The sequence below is a fragment of the Lissotriton helveticus genome, chromosome 9 (genome assembly GCF_964261635.1).
Source record: "Lissotriton helveticus chromosome 9, aLisHel1.1, whole genome shotgun sequence".
In the NCBI taxonomy this organism is placed as follows: Eukaryota; Metazoa; Chordata; class Amphibia; order Caudata; family Salamandridae; genus Lissotriton; species Lissotriton helveticus.
In genome coordinates, this window is record NC_136070.1 from 72,816,507 (window position 1) to 72,842,993 (window position 26,487).

General features: G+C 48.4%; 1 protein-coding gene and 1 long non-coding RNA gene across 4 annotated transcripts in view; one reads left to right on the top strand and one right to left on the bottom strand.

Moving 5' to 3' along the window:
* LOC144780939 (uncharacterized) overlaps positions 1-25,335 on the bottom strand; it is a 45,211-nt gene extending 19,876 nt beyond the window's left edge. Inside the window, exons 1-2 of the long non-coding RNA XR_013600843.1 lie at positions 25,247-25,335; positions 24,425-24,487 (exon numbers count right to left, since the gene is read on the bottom strand). This is a non-coding gene — a long non-coding RNA (uncharacterized LOC144780939). The remainder of the gene's footprint in view (positions 1-24,424; positions 24,488-25,246) is intronic.
* The window catches only part of PSEN1 (presenilin 1), a 203,614-nt gene that overhangs the window by 174,343 nt on the left and 2,784 nt on the right, over positions 1-26,487 (top strand). The window lies entirely within an intron of this gene.

Here is a 26,487-nt window from a genome sequence, read left to right on the forward strand (position 1 = left end):
CAAGCATTGGCACCTTTTGACAAAAGTACCTGGGTTACGTAATGAGATGGGCCAGAACCCTAGAGTTGTGTATAGGAGAGGCCGTACTTTGAGGAATTTGTTATGTCCAAGCTATGTCACCTCTGCACACAACAGGAACACATGGTTACCAACTAAATAATGGGGTTTTTAATCCTGCAATGGTTGTAGTGTGTGCCACTTTGGTAAAAACAAACAAAAGGCATTCAGATTCAGTTCAAGGCAGAAACATCACATAAGACACGTCATCAATTGCAAAACACAATATGTTGTCTACATAATAGGATGTGGGTGTGGTATGATCTATATTGGTAGCATAGTTAGGTCCTTGAAGACTAGCATACAGGAAAATTGCCGAACATTGCGAAATGCTGACATGGGGTACCCTGTGACTAAACACTACAAACACTTCCACCCAAGTGATCCGAGTTTCTAGTTCTTTAGGATTGACCACATAAGAGAACAACCACAATGTGGGAATAGAGAGTTCACACTAAGACAGACTTAAGCTAAATGGATTTGTCGTCTCAGAGCCATCTAACTTGGGCACAACACGGACAATGAGATGCATTTTTTCGGAAGTAATGTGCCAATAGTCACCTGGGGAATGTGAATAGGAGGTTGCAAGTTTTTCACGTTTATGAATACAGTGGGGGCCCTATGCAAATTTGAACTCTTCTGCTCTTATATTCATGCAATATACGCTGATACGTGGTTTGAGACACATGATTTGAGAACTAATGACATACATGTCTTCCCTCATAAAGCATTCATGTGTTACAAAGCGTACCTGAATGTGCACACACTGTGATTATGCTAAAGGAATTGGAATAGGGTGTATACCAGTATGATTAATGCATAACAAAGGGAGCATGAGTGATTCGCACGAATAGGAGTACCATCAACTTTCGGGTTATTATTGATCTTTGACCCCAGTGGATCTGTGGCACTCCATTGTTTGAAGATTAATATATTAGTATTTATTTATATTAAGCGAACTATATGTGGCGTTTAAGCGGGTGTGTTAGAAATCTTGGGGTGTGGCCATGACGGTGGTTCACAAGGGCATCTGTGGGCGAGACATGAGGTTTGGCCTATCATAACATGGATGCCGTCCAAGACTGGCTGTTCTCGGGATGTGCCAGTGATTGGTGGCTTGCCTTGTCCTGGGACAGTGAAACCATGTGATATTGCGAGGGGAACAAATGATGTGTGGAGAATTTTTTTAATAGAACCATGAAAGAGACCGATATCGATACTTGTGATTGGGACCCGATATTTGCCCGCATTATATCATGGCCCCCACAAATAACTGTTTGCTAACAGTACACTTCTCTGCGTAACATGAAGGAGAACAACGTATGGATACAATGTGATTATATTTTGGGCAGTGACATATGATATTATGGTCCTTGGAGGTAAGGTTTCCTACATGCTCTAATAGTCCATTGTGGCTTTGAACATTGAGTAATACGGGAATCACTGCAGATAGATACAAGTACACCATTCGCATGTTTCACTACAAAATGGCTGCAACGTTATACACACATTGCCATCCATTGGACCTTAGAGCTGCGTTATAGGTGTGTGTCGGCGAAAGCTGACATGAAAAGTGGACACTTCAACCAATGGACCCTTGGTATATATACAGGGAATTCCCAATAGGTCAGGTTTGAAGGATTGGATGTGGTGTTCTCTGCTTGGCAATACTGATACAGGTGAGACAGCGTTACAGCTCTCTCGGTTTTACTTGCGCATGAACAGATTTTGTTTGAGACTAGAATCTTGTTTGTACGTAAGTGGTTATATCTGTTGGGGTGGCGTTATGTTGTTTCTTGATGTCGTTTTACATAGGGGTGAATAAATCTTGCTCGGTATAGATTCCTCTTTGTATTCAAGTTGGTAGTGATGTTGGGAGTCATAGTACTTTTAATTTGGGGTGCTCATATGATTGGAGTGACAATTTGGAGGCGGGAAGAACCTGATACAGAAAGTAAAGAATCGGTATCCTGTTCTTTTTCGTATCGCTTTTACGTATGGGATATTACAACATGTTTCACTTACTTTCTCTTGTATTTAAGCAATTGGTGTTTAGGAATTGATGTTACTGAACGATGGAGATACCTTCCGTATTTTGACATTTATGCATTTTTGTGACCATGGAGACAGGAGAATTATGACCGGCCAACTTTTTAAGAGTGATTGGAGAACAATGGTGGTTCGATTCATGTCGTTAAAAGGCGTGTTTCCAACTACGCCTATGCCCAAATCGCCTTTTTACCACCCATGTCTGATTCCTGTTTTCACTACCTGGTGTTGATTACGGTTGCCAGTGGGTGCTACATGATAATAATATTTACCTCAGCACCGATATTCCGCTATGGTGCCTTCAGAGACTCATTAGATTAGACAAATGCTCTTGACTGAAAGCAGGGGTAAGGACAATTGCCATCCTTTGTGTGAAGTGCGCACTCTGCACCTTCGCCAATATGAGAGACCAGTACGACATCGCTGTAGGCCTGTTCATGACATACAACACACTGAAGCATCTGCCTTGCTAACATGGGGAGAGGAGTTGACTGAACCACCCAAATCCAATTTACTCAGCTAATGCTAACGCATGTTTCTGGCAAAAGAGTGATAGCACAGCATTAGCTACTTACTACGCAGACCTCACTAAATAGAAAGGAATATAAGTGAAATTGAGAAGGGGACTGTCCGATCGTGGACAAGCAAAGAGTGTGAAATACAGAAAAGGAGTCCAGAGAAATCGAGATTTAGATTCACCTAATTCAACTATTTGTATCATACATACTTTCCCCCAAAGAAAATAGATCATATGTACAACAGGGTACCAGTCTACCCCAGGTACCGAGGAGCAGAGGACTTCATATCGTGTGGGGAGTGCACTGGATCCTGGATAACAGTGGCGACTGGTTTCATAAATAACTAAAAGACAATTGGGATGTAATCTGGGCAGATGCTTGCTGGGACAAATACCCAGACCCAAAAGTAAATTCATTTACCCAGCCTTCATAATGACAACACAGCGGAATAGCCAAGACCTCGAGGCATCACCCACCAGGCTATGGCATAAAGCCTTGAAAAGATGGGCCACTGTCACAAGTTGCACTACAGAGGTTAAGACGAGGAAGACTGGAATAGAACAAGGGTGACACTGTAGTGTTAGCACTGTCTGCAAAGACTGACAATTGGCCCCTGATGAACTGGAATGCTTGAAACACGACTGAAGCCTTGCTTGAGAAACCAAAATGAAAGACTCATCCACTACATACTTCACTTTACCCAAAACACTAGAATGCTGGTAATGGAATGGCTAGATATGGACCAATTAATGGGCTGTGCCACTCATACATACACCTAGGTATTCATCAGGCATTAGTTACACAGGGGTAGGACTGACACGGGTGATGGGACCAGAAGGCGTATTTTGCCGCAAAAGGGCTTGCAGTTTGTTTTGCCATCAGAGCCAATACTGATATCTAAGACTCCTGCTACGTTTTTACCATTATATGGTGGCAGACTGCTTTTGTGTATGGTAAAACACAGAAAAGGTCTAGCTTGGGCCATTTGCAGGCCCTGATCAGATTTTAGTCAAGGGCTTTTATAACAAGGTGAGTAGTGAGGTAATAAATTTTACTCTTATTGGCACACCGAAGAGGCCCCCTTTTTGGGTCTATAGAACCTCAAAGACTTTAATGATTTTCTGAGATTGTCCCTTTGTGGTACTTTTTAAAGTGTCTTAGGCAAGGTGGTTGAGTTCCTAGCATTGCTTTTGCTAGTTGCAGACATTAAGGTTTGACAAAAATCCTCCAGCCCGGCACATCCCTATCAGAGCCACTGTTGCTTTTAGATTCTTATGTCCGCTTGGGTTAGGCCAGCTTCTTTGCCATGTTTCTGCAGGTAAAATCTCCCTGCAGGTCAGTCAGGATGTCTTCTCATTTAGCAACCATGAGGCTGGTTCTACAGCTTCATATTGTTTTATGAAATAATACAGGATGTTTCACCTCCCCACGCTTTTGACAAAACGTCTCAGTGGATTGGGACAATAGCAAATAAGTTGTTTTACTTTGGGAGCCTGGCTGTTCATCCATAAAGTGCTTCATATTTTTTGGCACGTTGTTCCCATACTGTTTGGGTGTTGGCCATGATGGTGGTTCGCCCTTTCCAGGACCACTCGGGAGGACTTTTTGCTGAAGTAGTATGTGATGGCTTTGGAGCATCTTACCAACTTTTTAGGTTCTATCTTTACACTGTGGACACATTGACCACGTATGTGGGCTCTTCTGTGGCTCTTCATAGGAATGCTTGGTTTCCCCCTTGAAACAGGAAATGTTTAAGCAAATGTGTTGGATACAACCTTGAATAGATCCCACCTCTTTGGCAAGCAAACTCTCTTGGCTTTAGATGGCACTACACGGAGACATATCAATGCAGGATCTGGGATATTTGACTTTTCGTGGGTGGCATGGTAGAATCATAAATTCTACAGCCGTACAAACCTCACCAGCACTTCTGACCTGACCAGCAACTATCTCGAACGCCTTTTGGCTAAGTGAGTTGTGGTGCTTTCGAGGGGCAACCAGACCAGTAGCCTTATTCTTTATCTCCCATGGCTTCCACAGCCTCTATGTGAATCTTATATGGTTGAGGAGAAGAAAGGTCAATTTTTCTCACACATAGTCTGTATGGACAATTTGAGCCTTTTGCCCATGCATGGGGATCTGTTGCTGCTTACAGGAGCCCATCTGCTGCAATGCTCTTATTCATGTCCATCTACTGGTGCTTTAAAATTGCCTGGCAGGTTGCTGTTGCTACAAGGGGCTACTTTGGATTGGAGCCTTTTTCCCCTGTAGTCCGTCTCATGCAGGTCCTGGCACAGGGGTTTTCCCTGTGTTTTCAGTTGTTTGGTTGTGCTGCTGGATATTTACTTGATACTTCAACTCTCCTGGCAGATATTGAACATTTTTGTTCTGTTTCAAGTTTCCGGGTCGTTCCATCTGGTTTAGTGTCGGCACTTCATGTCCTCTGGCAGCTGTTGATGGTGCGTCATGGCTCATGGATACCTTGTGTCCTTAGCTTGAATTCTATCAGTGCATTGATTGGACCATGTTCTTTCCTCAGACATTGTGTTTTCTGAGTTAGTACCTTCGTTATAGTCTTACTTTCAGCTTATGCTACATACCTCTTGTCTTGAGTGGATTTGGGTGGGTGCACTATTTTATTATTATACTTGAGAACTGGCACTATAGGGCACCTTTTGGGGGGAAAGTATTTATGACCAGGTTGGGGTATGCCACAGTTCCAAGGTTTGTTTTTGGAAGTTATGGAATGGGACCATGTAAATAGATGCTGTGGATGCTTTTACCCAGCCTGTGCTGGGAACGCAAGTATGAACAATCTCCTTACTCTTGCTGTGTTGTATAAATGTGTCTGAAGTGGGTATTTTCCAGTCTTCAGTGGGCTTCCTTTTAGTGCTTGCCTTTTTTGGTTGTGCTCGTTCCGATCCCGTTGATACCTTTGGGTGACTTTTCCCTCTGAGCAAGTCTTTGATTCTGTCTACCTATGCTTTTGTTGCAGCGTGTGGGATTGTGATGGGTGACTCATTGTTTATCCACTCATCTGTCTGTTCTTCATCTTCAACTTACGTCGTCTAGGATTACCTATTTTTTTAGATGGTTAGCTCCTTCACACGTACATTAATGCTTGATGTTCTTGAGTCTGACTCTTGGTTAAGATGATGTGCGAAGTTGTCATATGCCCTTACTTATGGTGCTACCCATCTGTCGATATTGTGTGTGGTATATTAGCTGCCCCTTAAGGTTATCGAGGGGAAGGTATTTTTTCACAGGGAAATGGTTAACTCCAGGTCGCTGGTGTCAGCATGCTTGCTAGTAAGTCTTTTCACCTGCAAGTTCTTGTGTTTTATCTTTAGGTACAGAGCCTCTGTGGAGCTGATTAGTTCAAGTTTCGAATATGTTTGCGATTCAAGCTGTGCTCAGTTGTCTTATGGCTGTTCTGTCTTGTATGTGTATAGTGAGGGCTACGTGTTTGGTCAGTGTTCGACCTTACTGCATTCTGTCTGTTGTATTAGTTGTGCGGTGTAGGCATCGTTCTATTTTTGTCTCTGTTGGAAATGTGATGTTTGAGGCATGTGGGCTGCTGAATTCATATCTATAGCATAGATCGCCGCCTAGTGTTGGGTCCGGATGATTGCACATTGTTGTCCTGGAAGAGTCTTCAAAGTATCACGAGATAGGTGGCTCCTCCCCTGGACTACAGTGCGCATGGGCATCGACTCCATCCCCAGATTGTTTTTTTCCGCCATTGGGTTCGGATGCATATTTGATCACTCAAGATCGGAATCGATATAAACTTTCCTTAAGGCCCGAAGGCCTTTTCATATAGCGTCGGTATTGTCTTGCGTTCGGTGCCCAGCTTGGTTCCGGCTCAGTTCCCGAGTCGGACATCCAGAGGAGTCGCGTGGCTCTTCGGTGCTCGAGGACCAGTCGACGCAACCAGACTTATTCGATAACACATCATGGAACGGAGCCCGTTCAAAAGGTGCCCCGTGTGCAACCCGAAGTATCCCCACATCGTTGTCCACCCGGTGTGCAACAAGTGCCTGTCGCCGGATCACGATGAAGCCAACTGTATGGCTTGTTCCCGTTTTCGCTCCAAGAAGACGATTCGACTTCGGCGCGTGCCCTGACCCGGTGAACATTTTCGAGGGGGAAGAAGCAGACGAGCAGGAAGATCGAGAGCCGATTTCAACGCCAGCGGAGGAGATCGACTCCAACTACGACGCAGACGTCGAAATGCTCAACACAGAAGAAGTCGTCGACGAGGTAGGAGACGACAATGAGGCCTATGGGGCCACGGAAGATAGCTCAGGTGAAGAGCTATGCCCCGTTAAAACAATCACTAAGGCTCAGGTCGAGGGATCGCCACATGGCCTTACCCAAGATCTTGCACCTGGATCCACGGTCTCGCCTCCGGGCCAGCTACGGACACGTCTACGGAGCCGCCATTGGTCAAATCGAAAGCGAAAGCTTCGGTCTCGACAAAACCGAAAGTGATTGAGACGCCGTCGAAACAGAAGACGCCTGTCACTCTGGTCGCCTCCTCGTCTTCAGACATGTCGGGCAGCCGAAGCCGAAGAAGGTTGTCTATCCGGTGAAGTCGCTCAAGGGCGTCGAGCTGAAGTCGCTCAAGGGCGTCGAGCTGAAGTCGCTCAAGGGCGTCGAGCCGAAGTCGCTCAAGGGCGTGGAGCCAAAGACTGGGGCACCAAAACCAATTGTCAAGGCCGCCGACCCGAAAACATCCGCGAAGAAGGCCGTCGACACAGACAGAGGACACGGAGCTCCAAAAGCTGTCGATCCTGCACATCGGCCAGAAAAGGCAAAAAGTACTGTTACACTCGAGTCAGCACATGCTGGTGGACCGAGAACACCTGTCGGGTCGACTAAACCGTCCGCATCCTTCACGAAGCAGGTGTCGGACTCGTTGCAACGCATCAGAAACAAGGCTTCCGCGGTCGATCCGAAGGATACTTCCACCCCGAAGCCCGCTGCTAAAACGCCAAAGTCGACGGCGCGATCCAGTTCACGCTGCCGCCGAAAGTGGCGCCGAAGGCGTTCGCGCCCAGAACGGTCGAAGACGCGCCCATGAAGGTGTCCACGGGGCCGAATCCTCCTCATGCCGTTGTAAGCACAAAACATCGACAACCCCTACTGGAGGAGCAGTCGGAACAATTTATCGACGCCGACACCGGTAAACTTTCCTTCTACAAGCGGAAGATCACGCCGGCACAGCCTATGGAGTCCTACACAATTCCTTTGAAGAGGAAAAAGGCTTCTACGGATTCCCCAGTTCTGGTTGAACCAATTAATCCACGGCCTCAGGACATTGCTCCAACCTCACCCACTTACTCAGATGTGGAGGCTGGGGAAGGGGACGATGAGGAGTACAACTTCCCTGCCGACACTGATCCTGAGGATCACCATGACTCATGGGCAGATGCTGGGGACCAGGTGGATCCGCAAACTGCCCCGGACACTCAAGTATATACTGTCTAAACCTCTCCTACTGAGGATTCTGCGGCATTTAATGCTCTAATTGAGAGGGCAGCTAAAAATCACGACGTCCAGCTGCATGCTGACCCTATTGAAGTGGACTTTCTGTTCGATACCTTTTCCACCTCTGAAAAGACTGTCAAGACTCTGCCAATGCTAAAGGGTGTTTTAAAACATGCTGCAGACATTTTTAAAGAACCCACACGTGCCAGGGTTATAAACCCCAGAATTGAAAAGAAGTATAAGCCGGCACCTGGCGACCCTACCTACATCAAGGGCCAGTTACCGTTGGACTCTCTAGTTGTTTCGAATGCCCGGAAGAGGGCAAATTCAGACTACTGGTGATGCTCCTCCCCCTGACAAGGAATCTAAGGTGCTAGAGGCATCAAGGAAGAGGGTGGCGGCTCAAGCGGCCATTATCTGGCGTATTTCTAACACGCAGGCGCTCTTGGCCAGATATGACAGGGCACACTATGATACACTTGAAACCCTGTTACAACACTTGCCAGATGAGTATAAAGAGGCGGCAGAAATGCTCATTCAGGAAGGGACGCTCATCTCGAATGCTTCTATTAAATGTGCACTGGACGCAGCGGACACCGCGGCCAGGGCCATTAACACAAGTGTGATGTTGCGGCCTCAGGCCTGGCTCAGAATCTCCGGGTTCAAACCGGAGATACAAACCACCATCCTCAATCAGCCTGTAAACCCTGATCACTTATTTGGACCTGAGGTGGATACCACCCTGGAAAAAACAAAGAAAGACACCGAGACTGCAAAGTCCACGGGGGCTCTCCAGTCCCAGCAGTTCAGGGGTAGTACTTTTCGTCGCTCAAGCAATAGAGGTGTTTCCAGAGGCCAGATGTCCCAGCAAACACAGTACACTAAAGGTGGGGCGCAGACCTCTTACAACAAGCAGAGTAGAGGCGGCTATCGAGGCAACAGCACCAAGGGCAGAGGTCGTGGAAACAACAACTCCCGATCCTCCGCCACCAACAAACAGTGACGCCTTGTCACTGCCCCCGACCATACAACACCTGTCGGGGGGAGACTCCAGCAGTTCCTGCCAGTCTGGAAATCCATCACCACAGACAGGTGGGTCAGAAAACTTATCCAGTACGGTTATTGTCTGGAGTTAACGTCCACTCCACCCAACATCCCACCAAGGCACCGTCCTATGTCAGCAGAGCATTTGCCCTTATTGCAGCAAGAGGTGCTCGTCATGCTGCAAAAAGGGGCAATCGAGCTTGTGCCGGTGGAAGAAAGAGGCACAGGAGTGTACTCCCTGTACTTCTTAATCCCGAAAAAGGACGGGTACCTCAGACCCATACTGGACCTCAGGCCCCTAAACCAGTTCATTCTCTCAGAACACTTTCACATGCTCACGCTGCAGCAGGTTCTTCCGTTGCTCAATCAAGGGGATTTTCTCGCAACGTTAGATCTCAAAGACGCATATTTTCACATTCCACTACATCCATCACACAGAAAATACCTCCGATTCACCATTCAGAATCAGCATTATCAATTCAAGGTCCTCCCTTTCGGAGTGACCACAGCGCCCAGGGTGTTCACAAAATGCCTGGCGACGGTGGCTGCGCACCTCAGGAGACAAAACGTTCACGTGTACCCTTATCTGGACGACTGGCTGGTCCAAGCAAAGTCATCCCAGCAGTGCGCTGCCAACATGTCCCACACCATTCACCTACTTCACGATCTGGGATTCTCACTGAATTATCCGAAGTCGCACCTTCAGCCAGCCCATATGCGGCAGTATCTGGGCGCGACAATAGATACTCTGGCAGCCACAGCTCTGCCAAATTCTGTGAGGATCAACAGCATTCAGTCGCTGATCCAGAAATTCAGACCGCAACACTCGCTTCCAGCACGAGTGTTCATGCAGTTGATAGGCATGATGGCCTCCTGCATCTTCATAGTCCCGCACGCGAGACTACATAAGCGTCCGCTTCAAGAGTGCTTGGCACGTTAGTGGAATCAGGCTCAAGGACAGTTGAACGACCTAGTGTTGGTGACCGGTCGGGCATACAACTCTCTGCATTGGTGGAATCCACACAACCTTTGCAAGGGCCGACCGTTCCAGGAGCCTGTTCCACAGATCATCCTAACGACGGACGCTTCTCTCCAGGGTTGGGGAGCTCATGTACTCCACAACACAGTGCAGGGACTATGGACAACACAGCAAAAGAAGATGCACATCAACCACCTAGAGCTGATGGCAATCTTCATGGCAATGAAGGCATTCAAGGTACATCTGTGCAACAAAGTCGTGTTGATCCGGACGGACAACATGACAGCCATGTACTATATTCAAAAGCAGGGAGGTACACACTCTCCACAGTTGTCTCATCTGGCTCAGAGCATGTGGAAGTGGGCCATTCAGAGGAACATCTTCCTCATGGCGGAACACCTCCCGGGCAAGGACAATCAGATGGCGGATCAGCTCAGCAGGTACAGCCACCAAATGTACGAGTGGGAGATACATCCATCAGTACTCCACCCGTACTTCCAGCAGTGGGGTCATCCAGAGATAGACCTGTTCGCCACAAGGGAAAAAGCAAAATGCCAAAGCTTTGCTGCCAGGTTTCCGCACCCACAGTCGCAGGGCAATGCGATATGGATGAACTGGTCAGGCAAATTTGCGTACGCTTTTCCCCCAGCACCTCTATACCGCTGGTGGCGCGAAAGCTAAAGCAACACTCGATGCCGCTCATCCTGGTTGCTCCAACGTGGGCACGCCAACCATGGTACACCACGTTTCTAGAACTCTCCGTGGTACCGCATCAAAGGCTGCACCTCACACCCAGACTTTTGACGCAGAGCCATGGCGACATTCAGCACCCAGATCCGCAACAGCTCAACCTGGCGATCTGGCTCCTGAGGTCTTAAAATTTGGCTACCTTAACTTGCCTCCCGACTGCATGGCTATCATACGGGAGGCAAGAAAGCCCACCACCAGAGCATGCTATGCAGCGAAATGGAAGCGGTTTGTCATTTACTGTGCAGAACACAACATCAACCCGCTAGATGCATCTACTCACGACATCATTTGTTATTTGTTACATTTTTACAAATGTAATCTAGCATATGCTTCCATTCGGATACACTTATCCGCCATAGCGGCTTATCTCCAAAACAGGCAGCATCTCTCAGTTTTCAGAGTGCCTGCCATTAAAGCCTTTCTACAAGGACTGAAACGAGTCATTCCTCCCAGAACCCCGCCAGCTCCTGTATGGAACCTTAATGTGGTCCTCACCAGACTGATGGGTCCACCTTTTGAGCCTCTACATTCATGCGAGATTCAGTTCTTAACATGGAAAGTGGCTTTCCTGATAGCCATTACGTCACTGCGACGTGTTAGTGAGCTCCAGGCGCTCACCGTACAAGAGCCATTCATACAGATTCACTCAAACAGGGTGGTGCTGCGCACTAACCCTAAATTTCTTCCTAAGGTGGTTTCACAGTTCCATGTCAATTAGACTATTGAACTGCCTGTGTTCTTTCAAAATCCAGAGACAGTGGCTGAAAGAATGCTCCACACTCTTGACCTCAAACGAGCTTTGATGTACTACATTGATAGGACCAAAGATTTTAGGAAGACAAAACAACTCTTTGTTGCCTTTTCTGCCCAACACAAAGGCAACCCCATTTCCAAAGCAGGTATAGCCAGCCGGATCGTTAAGTGTATTCAAATTTGCTATCAAAAGGCTAAGCGCACTTTAACGGTCCCCCCCCAGAGCCCACTCCACACCCGCAAGTTGGGGGCCTCCATGGCTTTCCTTGGTAATATCCCTTTGGAAGACATTTGTAGAGCAGCCACATGGTCTACCCCACACACATTTACTAAACACTACTGTGTAGATGTGCACTGCAAGCAGCTGTAGGGCAGGCTGTTCTAAAAACACTTTTTCAAACGATTGCAGCTGGCACAGGCGGCCGTCGCTAATGGAGGGACTGCTGTATATTCTATGCTATAGATATGAATTCAACAGCCCACATGCCTCGAACTGAATATGCTACTTACCAGTATGCATCTGTTCTTGGCATGTAGGGCTGCTGACATTCATATCGCCCGCCCTCCTCCCCGGCGCCTGTAGCGGCTACAGAATTTACACTTACTCTTAGCATGGCCATCGCTCACACTGGTTTTTTTTAAAAAACCTTTATTACAATAAGAACGATACATCCATTGGCCTACAACCACAGGGGCCGGCCGGTAGCATTAAAGACCAACGATATTATTCAACACAGCTAGTTAGCCGACAATCCAAGGGTCCAGCAGCGGTTGCGTCACATAATAGGAAGATCCCGTGATTATAGGAGGATAAATTAAAGGTTCCATATTTTATATTTTATGAAATAATAAAGAACATAAACAAAAACAACGAGGCATCAAACAGTACTGTAAATGTCCGTCCCCTGACAGCCGGGGGGGCTAATCCCTGTAAATGGACAGCATTAATAAAGGATCTATGGATCCAGGAGGAGGGGGGCGCCGAGAGTGGTCAAGCAATCATAGATAGCAAAGTATAAAAGTCCGGGAACACCGAGTCATGGGGACAAGGGCAGATCGGGAACCTCTACAAAGGGGGGGGGTGCAAATCTCTCCACGATACAAGTTCCATTGGTGCCATATCCTCCCCCACTTCTTGGGCCGGCCCCGAGCTAGATACACTGTTTTTTCCCTAAACATGCACCAATCCATGTTTTCTGTCCAGGCTGAGATCTTAGGTGCCCTCTGGGATCCCCATAGTTGAGCTATGTCCCTTTTCGCTATCATATTCCCAAGGGTGGCCCATTGAGTCTGGGCAGTGCTGTAGTCAGTAGGCTCCCAGACATTCAACAAACAACGTCTAGCCTCCGGCAACAGCGAAACTCCCGTCACTTCTTCCATCACCGCATGCACTCGATTCCAGAACACCACAACAGCAGGACACTCCCATATAATGTAGAAAAGTAGCAAGCATACCACATCCACACCTACACAACCCATCCTCTGAATAACCCATCCGCATCAGGCGTAGACATGTGATATAGACACGGTGTAAAATCTTCAATTGCACCAGCCGGAGTCTTTAGGGGAGGATATCGCTGCCTGCCAATCTTCATCATCCAATTCCAAGCCATCACAAGTCCAAGCCTCACGAAGCTGTACAAGGAGGTCCGATCGATCATTAATAAGTTTCTTATAAAGAAGAGAAATGGTGCTATCTGGGACATGCCCGTCAAGCACCCTATCCTCAAGAGGAGAAGACTCAGGAATGACCGTGCCAACCGAAAATACCGACCCAAGCGCATGACGAACCTGGAGGTAGCGAAAATATTCTCTATCATTAAACGCGTATTCCCGTTTGAGTTCCTCAAAAGTTTTAATCCGGTCCTTAACCCAGAGATCACCAACTCTGCTTATACCTATGAGGTCCCACTTTTCGAAACCCTTCGTTGACCAAAGGTTGCCCAATCTCTCAGTCGCGTAAAGCGGGGCAGCCCTAGTCAATCGATCAGACCATCCCGTCGCAGCAGTCGCGTTTTCCCACACTCGCACTGCGACCCCAGTGGGTCCAGTAAGAGCCGTTCGAGCCGAGCTGGAGTAGAGCGCCCTGTTATAGTCACCACCTGGCAACAGCCATTTGTCCATCTCGAATGCGGGATTCGGGATGGGGCCATACATCGCGTGATTGATGGCACTAATCTGGGACGCCCAGTAATAACGCTTAATGTCGGGCAACGCAACGCCCCCGTCATACCATGGCAAAGTTAACTTCGCGAAAGCAATGCGAGATCGCCCGCCCCACACGAGCTTCCTCTGGAGGCTCTCAATCTAGCAAAAGTAACTAGCGGGCACAAGATCGAGTGTGTTTTGAATAGCATACAAGAAACGGGGAAGAGACATCATCTTAAAAAGGGCAGGCCACACCACGCGTGTACATCAGACCTCAGCCGCCGGAGCGGGGGAAGTAAGTTGTTTTCATACCGTACGGTAGAGTCCAGCGAGATGTAGATCCCCAGATACCTGAAACCAGCATGCGAAATCGGTATCGGACAGACATGTGGCAAGGGGGGCAGCTCCCCAGTCAGTGAATAGATGGAGGACTTAGCCCAGTTGATCACGAGTCCAGAGTTTCTACCGAAGGAATTCAACACATCAAAAAGGACCCCTAACGATTTACGGGGGGGAGTGAGATATAACAGAATATCGTCCGCGTATAACGATATGCGATCTTCAAATTCCGGGGACCAGCGTATACCCTTAAGCGACGGTTCCCATCTGAGCCATGCAGCAAGGGGCTCCAGGGCGAGCGCGAAAAGCAATGGCGATAAAGGACAGCTCTGCCGCGTGCCCCTCCCAAGCACAAATGAGTCGGACACCCTACCATTAACTACTACCTGCGCCAGCGGTTGCTCATAGAGGAGCTTAACCCATCCAATAAAACCGGGGCCAAACCCAAATTTAGCAAGGGCAGCCCACAGATATGGCCATTCCACCGTATCAAACGCCATCGAGGCATCCAAGGAAACCAAGATGGCCGGCTCACGTAACGACCCCGCCCTCGCCAATACGCCGTGAAGACGGCGCAGGTTTAACGCGGTGTTACGATGGGGAATAAACCCGGATTGATCCGGGTGTACCAGGTCGCTAATGACCTTTATCAGTCGATTCGCCAAAAGTTTCGCCAAGATCTTAGGTTCAACATTTAAGAGTGATATCGGTCTATACGAGGCACATTGGTCACGGGGCTTCCCATCCTTATGAATAACAACAATGGACGCAAGCCTCTGATCTCGGGGGAGGGAGCCAACCTCTCGCGACTCATTGAACATTCGACGAAGGTGCGGCGCCATTTTATCGGGACACAACTTGTACAGTTCGATCGGGATACCATTCGGTCCCGTCGCTTTCCCGGAGCGAATGGAGCGGATAGCGAGCGCTATTTCATCGGCGGAAAAATCCGCCTCCATGAGCTCCTTGTCGGAGTCAGACAGGCTAGGCAACGCAATGTCTCTTAGCAATAAATGCGAGTCCTCCTCCGGTCGGTCGGAGACCGGCGCGTAAACCCTCCGGAAATGGTGGGCAAAGGCGTCTACTATCTCAACAGGGTCCACAACCCGCTCCCCATCCATTCTTTCAACAACAGGCACCACCCGATTCAGCCTATCCCTCTTATCCAGCCAGGCAATCAATTTCCCGGCTTTGTCACCAACGTCCTACAAACGCCCCTGTTGTTCACGACTCATTGCCTTGGCCGCATCCGTCACCAGAGCCCTATAATCAGCCTGTTTAAGGGCTAGAGCATGCAGCCCTTCCTGAGTGACCCCAGACTGCAACTCATCTTCCAGCACCGTGATTTCACTCTCCAAACGAACCACCTCCGCATTCTTATCTTTCTTCGCACTGGCAATCAGGGACAAGGCCTGACCCCGGACCACCGTCTTGTAGGCCTCCCACAGGGAGATAGCGGAGGACACCGACCCTTCATTCTCAACAAAGTAGTGCTCCATGCATTTCACTATTCCAGCCCTAATCTTTGGACTACGGAGATGCCAGGGGGTGATCGGAGCCACACGGCCTGCAGCACCCATCTGGACATCAATAGTAAGCCAAAGCGGAGAGTGGTCCGAAATCCCCCTGGCCAGGTGGCGAACCTCCCTCACAGAGGTCATCCGTGCCGCCGGAACAAGCATATAATCAAGCCTCGAGAGACTCCCATGCGCTCCAGAATGGAAGGTAAACTGTGCTTGTCCGGGGTGCAACTGCCTCCAACTATCCACCAGGCCCAGTGTGTCCAGGAAGGTACCCAACCAAGATTGCGACCTCGGGAGATCCCTGGGGGGGCTGCGGTCCTCCCTGCCGCTAACCACAGAGTTAAAATCGCCACCTACAACCAACATACCCTCCGGGAGATCCAGCACCATCCTCCCCAGATCAGAGAAGGTTGTGTATTGCAATCCCGGGGGGACATATGCAGAAATCATGGAAACAGTCTTCCCTTCCCATCTGCCCGTGATAGCCGCATAGCGGCCCCTGTCGTCTAACACCGTATTGTCTATTTCAAGGGGGAGGGAGGTCCTGACAAGAATACCAGCCCCCCCTCGACCCAGTAGTGAATCCGGAGTGCGCCACTAGGCGATAGCCCCGTCTATTCAATGCATGGAAGGTGTTTCCGATCAGATGCGTTTCCTGCAGCAACACTACATCTGGGGAAAGAGGTTTCAGATATTGTAGCACTATCCCCCGTTTTATCCTGTCCCCCAGACCATTGACATTCCAACTCAACACCCTCCACCCCTTACCCTCCATCCCGGAAAGGAAGATGCCACCCCCTCCAAAAGGAAACAGACATCAAAAACAAAGCACAAAGCAGTGTGTAGCCTCGAAATAAACCAGAAAGTAACAAAGACCCCCCCTCTGCCCCCAATGAGACCCCAAACACACACCCCCCACCCTGCACCCCTGCGTTAGACCTGAAATCCACCCCAACTTGCAGTGTGCCTGTCGCCCCATAAGAACTAATCTAAAAAAAGAGAGAAGAGACCCCATAGAGGAGGACGAGTCCCGATTCCCCGCCACCCCCGGGAATTATATTGCACTGAATAAACCGTTCACCACTACTGAAAGTTCAAGGAACACACTCGCCGATGAGTCCTCACTCCTCCTGTCCCTCCGTGCCACCTTCAGCACCCCTCGATTGTTCCGAACGGTCTCTATTCACTGGTAGAGTGTCAAGCCAATCGCTGGCGATCTCCGGCCGGTCAAAGAAAAGCGCACGTTCCTCGTATTCGATTCTCAATCGGGCCGGAAAAAGCATGGCATACCTCAGTCCCATGTCTCTGAGCCGCCGCTTCACACCCAGAAAACCCATGCGTTGTTTCTGCACTGCCTGCGTGAAGTCCGGGTAGAAGCTAATCGATGCGTTTTCAAACTTCGTGGGGCCGCTGATCCGCGAGGCCTGAAGGATGGCATCCCTATCTCGAAAGTTAAAGATGCGGGCAATAATAGGCCGCGGTGCCGCCCCAGTTTTAGGCTTCCCACCGGGGACACGATGAGCGCGTTCGACCGTGAAGAAATTACTCAGTCCTTTGGGTGCCAAATGATTCAGAACAAGATCCTCCACCAACAGATCCATAGAAAGTTCGGTGGGCTTCTCTGGAACCCCGACAATGCGCACATTATTGCGCCTGGCCCGGCTTTCAAAGTCCTCCAGCCGCCGGGCTTAGTTGTCATTGAATGTGCGGAGGTTACGTACTTCGGTCTGGAGATCGGCAACATCGGTCGTAAGGCTGGCCGTCTTAATGTCCAGGGACTTGACCCGCTCATTAGTCTTAGCCAAGTCAGTCCTAATTAAGTTGACGTCTATCGCCACAGTGTCGATTTTCGAAGCTAGCACATCATATTGCTGACTCATGGCCGTCTTCATGCTTGCAATGGCGCCCATTACGTCCCTCAACGTTGGGTCTTCCGCCGCCGGAGAGCCATTCCCGCTCTCAGTCAAAGCTTTACCCGTATCACCGGGGGATCCTTTCGGGCGGGTAAAGCGGTCCATAGTGTTAGATTGGGAGACACCTCCTCGCTGCGACGCCTTGAGAGCTCGCTTCTCGCTCTCCGGCTTGTTAGCCATATCGAGCTGCGAGCCCCGGCGGAGCCTTTGGGACCTGGTTAGAATGGCTCCCCACACAATTAACTTGTAAAGTCCAGGGACGAGGGTAGAAGCCAAACTTCTGGCCAATAGCAGAGTGCAAGCAGTATCACCAGCGGGATACAAGTCCCAGTAGACAAAGGCCAAGAACGAAACCGAAAGTACCACAGGGGCGGCGGCCTCGACCCACCAGCCGTTGTTGTTCAATTGCCACCTGGGTACCTCGGGGACTCAAAGCCCCGGTCGGTCGTACGTAGTAGGCCCCGGAGTTGCAAGGTGGAGTAAGTCCGGACCTCGGCGTCCAAATCGACTCCCGAAAAGAGATTTCGCATCAGTAGGGTGATCTCTATCAGAACCCGTCGTCTGTTTCAGGATTAGAGACAGGATAGATGCGGGAGGCAGCGAGGGTCTCGGGAGCCCTGTGCTCACGCGGCCATCTTAGATGCACGCGAAGCTCCTCCATCGCTCACACTGTTACACTCCATCTTCGCCACAATGGCTAAAAGTCGATGCCCATGCGCATTGTAGTCCAGGGGAGGAGCCACCTATCTCGTGATACTTCGAAGACTCTTCCAGGGCAACAATGTGCAATCATCCGGACCCAACACTAGGCGGCGATCTATGCTATAGATATGAATGTCAGCAGCCCTACATGCCAAGAACAGATGCATACTGGTAAGTAGCATATTCAAACCATGGGGTTATTCAACCTCTGTCTACATGGTTTTGAGTGTGTCGTTCTTTATTTTACTGATATTTTTATTGCTAGATTCTTGTTGGATATGTTGTTCCCTTTCAGGGATGTTTGGACTGACTCAGATTGTTTTCAGGCTGGTGTCGAGGAACACCCTCTTCTCGAGAGGCTACAGCAGGAGCTGGACCAATGCCAGGGGACGATCCTTATCCATCCACCTACTTGAAAGATCTCAGCCTCTGAAAAGACTTTACCCAAAAAAACAGAGGCTTGCCTGTGAGGAAGTCTCTCCATTTGACCATTCTGTGCCCATCTTGCCTCCCAAGCGGCCTAAGGAGAAGGTTCCTCCTCTGCCTCCTCCACCACCACTAAGAGTATTTCTGAAGGATCCTCTATCTACCTAAAAATTCCAGATTTCTCATTGACCTTCCTACTTCCCATTCTGAGGAGTGTTGTATGTTTAATATGGTTCCAGGTTACTTTTTGTGCACTGCGTGTCTATCACATTTGGCAATCTCGCCTCCTCTAATAGGGACGGTACCAATGTCGATTTGAGGCCACTGCACCACCCACAGGCGCATAGGAATTCTTTCATGTTTCTAAGATCCATCTGGGGAGATTCATGAGATTTAGAACCTGCAGGTTGTTAAAAAAAGATCATACCGAAGGTAAGTAACATATTCTTCACCAATATTCCTGCAATTGAAGAGGCAGAATTAAAGGAGGATGGGGAGAGGACAGGAGGTATATAACTGGCAAAAGGGGACACACCTCAGAAGGGGAAAAATGAGGAAAGGTGAAAGAATGTGAATCATTCAAGGGTATTGAAATGGAAAAGGGAAAGCAATGACAGAAAATGGGCTGCGCTTGGACAAGGGGTAGAAAACGAGAAAAAGGAGGAGGAAAACATAGAGAAATAAAACTCTTAATATCTCTTTCTGTGTCTCTTTTTAGGTAATTTACCAGTTTTATCTTTCCTGTCCCCTTTCCTTTTGTCGATTCCTTCTATCCCTTCAGTGCGTGGGTGTTGATAAAGTTGTAAGTAAGTAGAATGCGAGGGAGCTGTTGGGTCCCTGGCCATTTGAGCCGCTCCATTAAAGCCAAATACTATGCGTGGTCCATGGGTGTCTCCAGCAGTGCACTGACCGTGTGGTATGTTCTTTGACCGTTTAAAAAATGTTTTAAGCTTACCACATTCTGTCTGTTTATTGTCTTCAATCAATGGTTTGAAATCAGATAGTGTAGTTGAACAAAACACGGTCCTGTGCAGTTAACCATAGATGGAAGGCACAAAATATTTCTGTGATATTTTCCTCTTAGTAGCCCTGCCTCTGCACCAATGCCCATGCCAATGGTGCTCCACCCCCTATTATACCCAAGAACACTGTCCCTATGCTCTTGATTTTACACTTCCAATACTGCTTTTTTTAGGTCTCGACATGCGAGGGCTTCTTGGAATCAATACGGATTCCAAAGCTTTTGGAGACAGACTTGAAGCTCCGCCCATCATTTTCATTCACTGGCGTCATCCTCCATGCTAAATGCTGGCTCACGATTGAAAAGGAGACTTCTTTGTCCCACCTTGTTACCGCCCTGTCCACTTTTGGCCCCGCCCACTGGGATAAGATCACTCACTCGCGGACTTACACGCTATGCTCTATAAGTCTGGAAGCACTTGCACTTTTTCTTTATCATTTTGAGAGCAGGCCGTCTCGACCGCGCTTGTTTTAATGTGCCTTGCTTTTTTATTTTTTGAATGCTTGTTTACGCCCACTTTAGGGACACCGCACTCCGTTTATTTACTTCTTTTTACTTTGATTCGGGGCGCAGTGCCCGCTTCAGGGACACCGCGCTCTTTCTTTGTCATTTTCAGCACGGCCGCTCTTGTTTTAATGTGCCGCAGGGGGCTGTTGTCCGCGGGGAAGTTAGGTGCAGCTCCCCCTCGTGCGGTGTTAGGCGTCCCGTTCACCCCCCCCTCCCCTCCGATCAGCATACAGTGAGCTGCCGACCAGGAGACGCATTAGGCTCAGGCGGGCTCTTGGTCGCATAGCTGCGGCTGGGGCCTCCAGACGGAACGGGAGGTCCTAGGGGGTCGCCTGCCGATCCTCCCCCCATTCTCCTACACTTTCATGGCTTGTTAGGGCGGGGGTGATACTGCGGGCGCATTACTGCGAAGGGAGAGGCTCACGCGAGCACCCGGGCCCTCCACTGTGCGTCAGGAGTCTTTGGAGCCTTTGCCCCAGCCTTCAGCACGCTGGGGCAGCGTTGGGAAGTGTTGGGGTGCGCGATGTCGAGCCCCCGTTCAGCGAACCACAGCAACCTTGATTCGATCTGAGTCTCGGCATCGCGGGGACAATGTCACGGCAGTTGGGTGATATTTCAGTCTGCAGGCCAGCTCAGTGGGGTGACTGTTCACCACCGAGCACATGACGACGGGCTTGTCACGATTTGGGATCCCAACAGGGCCCATTCACTCTCAACATTAGGAGGGCTGTAGAGAGAGACATTAACTTGGGTAATGGTTTCGCACAGGACTTATCCCCCTGTTGGTGTCATGTGGGCGCGTTAGGTAGCGGGGTACGCTTTGGAGAGGAGAATATAATTTAACAGGTTGTGGCCCGTGCGGACAACGAAGCGGCATTCGTGGGGCGAGGTTTGGAGAGGCGAGATCCCCTTCCCCAGTGCTGCGCATTTCCCCACTTTGCTCCTGGCCAAGGGCATTCCTTACTGCCGGCATCCTCGAGGACTTGTGGCTGCGCAGTTGGGGAGGGGGAGGCAAGTGTCCCGTGACTCCCTCCATGACTGTATTCCAGGTGAGTTGGACCGGGGCACCAGCCCACCTGGGCTGAAAGTGGCGTGGTGGGGGCAGGCGGCGCAAGGCTACCCCTCCGCAGCTCTTTGCCTCGGGCATAGTGCTGTGCTCAAGATCGGCTCTCGGAGCCAGAGAACGTGGCATTTGGGTGAGCCTGCATTCATGCTAGGGGGCAACAAGGTTCAGTTGCTCCCTCCACTATTTAGTTCATGGCGGAGCAAATATTGAGCCCCGTCTGCATGAGACGGATGTTGCAAGGGTGGGGGGCAGTGGGCTCCGCGCTGCTCCCTCTTTTCCAGGGCCACCAAAATGATGGTTGTCAGGGCATTCTATCATGTTTTATTAAATTATGTGTGTTGTCCCCTCCGATTATTACAGCCTTCTATAAAAAGTTTGCCTGCACCGGAACTTGATATTTGTGTGTGCAAGATTGTCACGAAGGTAGCGCCGCTGAGCCTCATTCTTCCGCATACCAGGAACTTCTGGCAGCATTGGATACCCCATGCCCCGCCAGTCCCGCTTGCACAAATAAAATACACATGTAAAGAACACTAGCTGGGGCTCATGTAAAACTTGGGGGATGGCTCCCCTAAAGGATCTGACTGCAGAGGCCTCGCCTCAGCCATCCTAGCGGTGACCCATCTGTTAAAGCTTTGAGTTTTCTGGTGCTGCAGCTGGGAATTCTTGAAAAAAGTGCTCTTACAGGAGCACCTTTCTGTAAAATGCAATCACATGCGGCCACCATGTAATGATAACGCCGCAGCCCAATTCCTCCCACCTCATGGCTCCCCTGCCCCATCCATGGTTCCCCTGCCCCATCTACAGTGCGACAATGGATTTTCTGATCGCAGAGCCTCGCCCCGGCCAGAACCGTTTGCCAGAGGCCCATCGACCACATGTTGCGGGCTAAATAGTGTGGAATGGGCACCCTAATGCCCTAATATGCCTAATATTCTTCACAATAAAAGGCATAGCAGTTGCAAAAAGGAAAATGCTAAAATATTCTCCATCTGCCGTTAGAAAACTATGGACGTAGGTTTTTCCATGAAAGACATGGTGGTTGTAAGTAAGAAGAATACAGCATTGTTCTAAATGCACTGTTCGTAAACTCTCAGAGTTGAAAACAAGAACAGTTGCTATCAGTTCGCCATTATTGCCTGCCTATAAATAACCGTCTGTTTTCTGCGTAAAGATCTTATGCTGAACGACCAGCACAGAGACAACATAATTTGTCACAAAATCATAGTTTCTTGTGTAAAAGCTAAAAACGTCACAAACTTTAGGGGGTTTTGATTACAACGCTGTTTTTGAGCCTATGAGTATACGTGTATCTCTATGTACCTGTACCCCCATGCACCAGTCCGCGCATGCATCTTAATCTTGGTGTTCTTGGTGTGGGCATTAATAGCTGTGTCTTCAATTGCGTGTGATGTATGTCAAAATCAACAACCACCATTAGCTAAACAACACCAATGTAGTGCCACCAACACAAACTACCAACACAACTACATCCATATGCCTCATACTACTCTCATCCACACTCAAACATTCTAGCACACACTGCTCTTCTCCTCAACACTCTCCATCCTTCTGCCTAACACTGCTCTTATCCTCATCCCTCTGTCCTTATGCATCACACTGCTCTTCTCCTCCTCCTACAATCTCTCGAACACTGCTCTTCTACACCTATCTACTTCCTTATGCCTAATATTAAGCAAATAATATTACCTTCCTGCTACCTCATACTGCTCTTCTACTTCTCACACTCCTTTCATATCCCTCCTACTACTCTCTCCTTCATTATGGCTCATACTGCTTTCACACTTTCCTTGCTTAAAAAACACGCTAATCTCCTCCACGCTTTCTTCCTTCTCCCTCATACCACTCTCCCCACTACCCTTTCTTCTGCCTCATGCTACTCTCCTCCTCTCTATACTTCATTGCCCTCATGCTGTTCTTCTACTCCCTCGCCGTCCCAAATCTTAAACACTGCTATTCTCCTTCTAAAGCTATGTGTTAAACAACTACACACATAACAATTACAATTCAACCAACATAAAGGCACAACATATCACATACAAACACTCAATAAGACATAGCTGAAATACAATACCATTAGCAAAGCAAATAGCTTTAACTTAAACAAAGGCAAGACCTATTGCATTTCCAATGCTTGTTTTATAGCTCTGGGCTGCAGATCTCTTTTGTGAAAGCAAACACATCTCTTGCAGACATACCTGTGGAGTGCAGTACTGGTAGCTAGTAACTCCAAGGGAAGCAGTGGACATGCATTTCAAAGCAGGGCGTTTCATCGACTCAGTGGTAGTCCGGGAACCGCCAGTGACCTACTAGCAGGTCTAGTATGCAGCTTCTCCATAAACAGTAGGATTACTGAAAGGAATCCATAGGCTGTAGTCTTCTTGTCAACACGTAGAGCACCTCTTAGATCAGTGGGATAGGCAGGCAGGTGTATTCCAATCATAAACGTGCCATCTGTTTATTTTAGAGTGTGCTGTTTAATCATGGGGTCTTTGATATGCCATTCTTCACAAAGAAGGGGAGAGGGTCAATAAGCACACTCCACCACCCCAAACCCCCTAATCATACATATAAACACCTAGAGGGGCTGGGAGCTAATCAACCAAGTGTACACAAAGACAAAATTGACTTTGGAAAATCAACAATTGTTGAAAATACTGCCCTCACTCACACACAAATGTGTGTGACATGCTTCATCATCGGGTCTGCTTACAAAACGCCCCCGTGTAGCCACGCTGGGGACGGAGCATAGGGAGGGGGAAACATAAATCAAGAGACAAAGACAAACTAAACTGTGACAGACAGTGATCACAATCAAAAGTATTGCACCGCCAGGCTAGGTAAGTGATAGACAAAAAATGTGCAGTAAGATAGTGCTCTTTAAAACAGGCTCCTGGATACCTATTTTACCTTTATTCAGTGGTTCCACGGTCAGGATTAAAAAATAAGTGAAGGATGAATAAGTGTTTAGGCAGAAAGTCAGGATCCTAAAACACTCCTCCTTATACTGCGGTGGTCAACATGTTTCGACCGTCTCAGTGTGCCTCTAATGTCAATGGGCACGTCGGTCTTCTTCAGGACAATCTATCTGCCCAGTCGAACACTACCCTCTTACCTTAGCCTGGTTATTAGAGGGGACCCACGGGGAGGGAAATTCCACCAACATGGAACACCATTACTAAAAAGAAAAGAAAAAATATGTAACATTGCAAACAAACATACATTGATGTAGTGCATGCGTCATCGACTGCGGAGGGAATCTCTTCTGTACACTTCGATGGATCTAAGTCTACTGGTTACCATTAGTACCCCCAAGTAAACAACATATTTGCAGGGTAAACACCCTCTAATAATCTCGAGTGCTGTCATTGTCTCCTGCCTATTAATAAAAACAAGGACGCGTGTCAATTAAGTGCACATCCACACTTTACTACCAACCAGAGGTTTAAGGGCATGATCTAGTGCACCCCGCCTCTATGGTGAGAAGTCCCATACATCCCAAACATCATCATTATATATACAAAAAAAGTGGCCTCAACCAACCCAAATCGTCCATGCATATCTTACCGAGTTTATTCTCTCATTTGGCTTGAAATGGCGTCAGGTGGAGGGAGTTCCAGAGAACACAAACTGTGTGCAAAGAAGGGGATTGGCTCAGTGCACAATTGTTAGCACAACGTGCCCGTCTATCCACCCTCCGAATAGTAAAACAAAGTCGCATATGCCCTACGAACTGTGTATGAGCCGGGTGAAATGTATGTTAAAAAATAGAGGATAAATCAATCCATTGATACCCTCAGTCTCCCCGCTCGCATGTTTATCCCTTTCCAACCCCCAAAGAGGAAAACCGACTCATGTTCACTCCCAAGCCGGGAGCGGTAACACCGTGTCAGAAACAGGATCAAGATCGTGATACCATCCCCAGAGGCCCTCTTACTGTTCCGGAGAAACTCCAGCTGCATCTGTGCCCGCTAGCTGAAACCGCTGTGAAGGTAGCTGCAGACAGCAGCGGGCGCCATTAAAAATCATCAGCTTGTTCTCATCGGAGTGCGTAGATGTCGCGTAATGACGTCATCTCATGCGGAGATTCATGGGAGCAGTAGTCTTTTTCAAATCGTCCTTTCAAGTCCTGAATGCACACAAACACACATGCAACCCTCATCACCCCAAAGTCACGGAGTATTTATCATCGCCATTATCCCCACCGGTGCCACCCAGAATGTTCACAGAAGGATTATTGGCAATGCAGGGCATCCCCTTCAAAAATATGACCATGAGGCCGCTACTGCAAAATTGATATGTCTACATAGGTGTGCACTTTTCCGTTGCTCTCTGGGTCAGAGGAGCTGTTTCTAAGCGCATGGGTTCTGGTGACTTAGGGTGCCGTAAGTTTGTAGGTACTGTGTTAAGGAGGCGTGTGTGTGTGTGCCATTAATTGCTAGAGTATATTTTACATCCCAATTAATTGAAGGTCTTGAGAACTATATGAGAAATGTTTTTACTGCTGCTTTCTGTGCCTTAGTTTCATTGTGCATGCTGAGATTTTTGAAACAACTCAGGAATGGAAGGACTACCTATTAAAAAGGTAGCATTGAAGGCTTCATGCATAATTTGGTACACTAGATAGCCACTACTTCCATTGCAATGCATGGATGGTGAAGCGTCCACCATGCCCTCCAGCGATTTTCTACATGCCATCACTCCCATAAGCCCATTCTAGATTTTTCAAAGATTGCGGTTGCAAAAAAACGTAACCTGTCCACTTCACCGCCATCTGTTTGGCCATTTTCTCTACCCTTGATTACTTTTTGCTTTGCCCTATCCGACTCCCATCCCGCATGGTCCTTTGGGGGTAAAAAGCTTTTAAATGTTGTTTCTTAGTTGTTCACCACATTCACCAACAACGGTCTGGTGGCACCATTCCGTCCAACAAGAAAGAACACATTCAATTAGATGAGCCCAAACCTTTTGCCTTTGCCAATGCTTATTTTTAATGGAAAGAAGGGCTTCCAGCGCCCTTACAGTGTTATCACAAAGTGAACTCGAAACTGGAAACACTTAATAAAACCCAAGTAAAAGGCTCATACTAAAAGCATCACCTTTCATTACAAGACAGGCACATATAGGCTTGTTTTCTGCTGAGTGAAACATTGTTTGGTTACAAATGGTATTGTATTA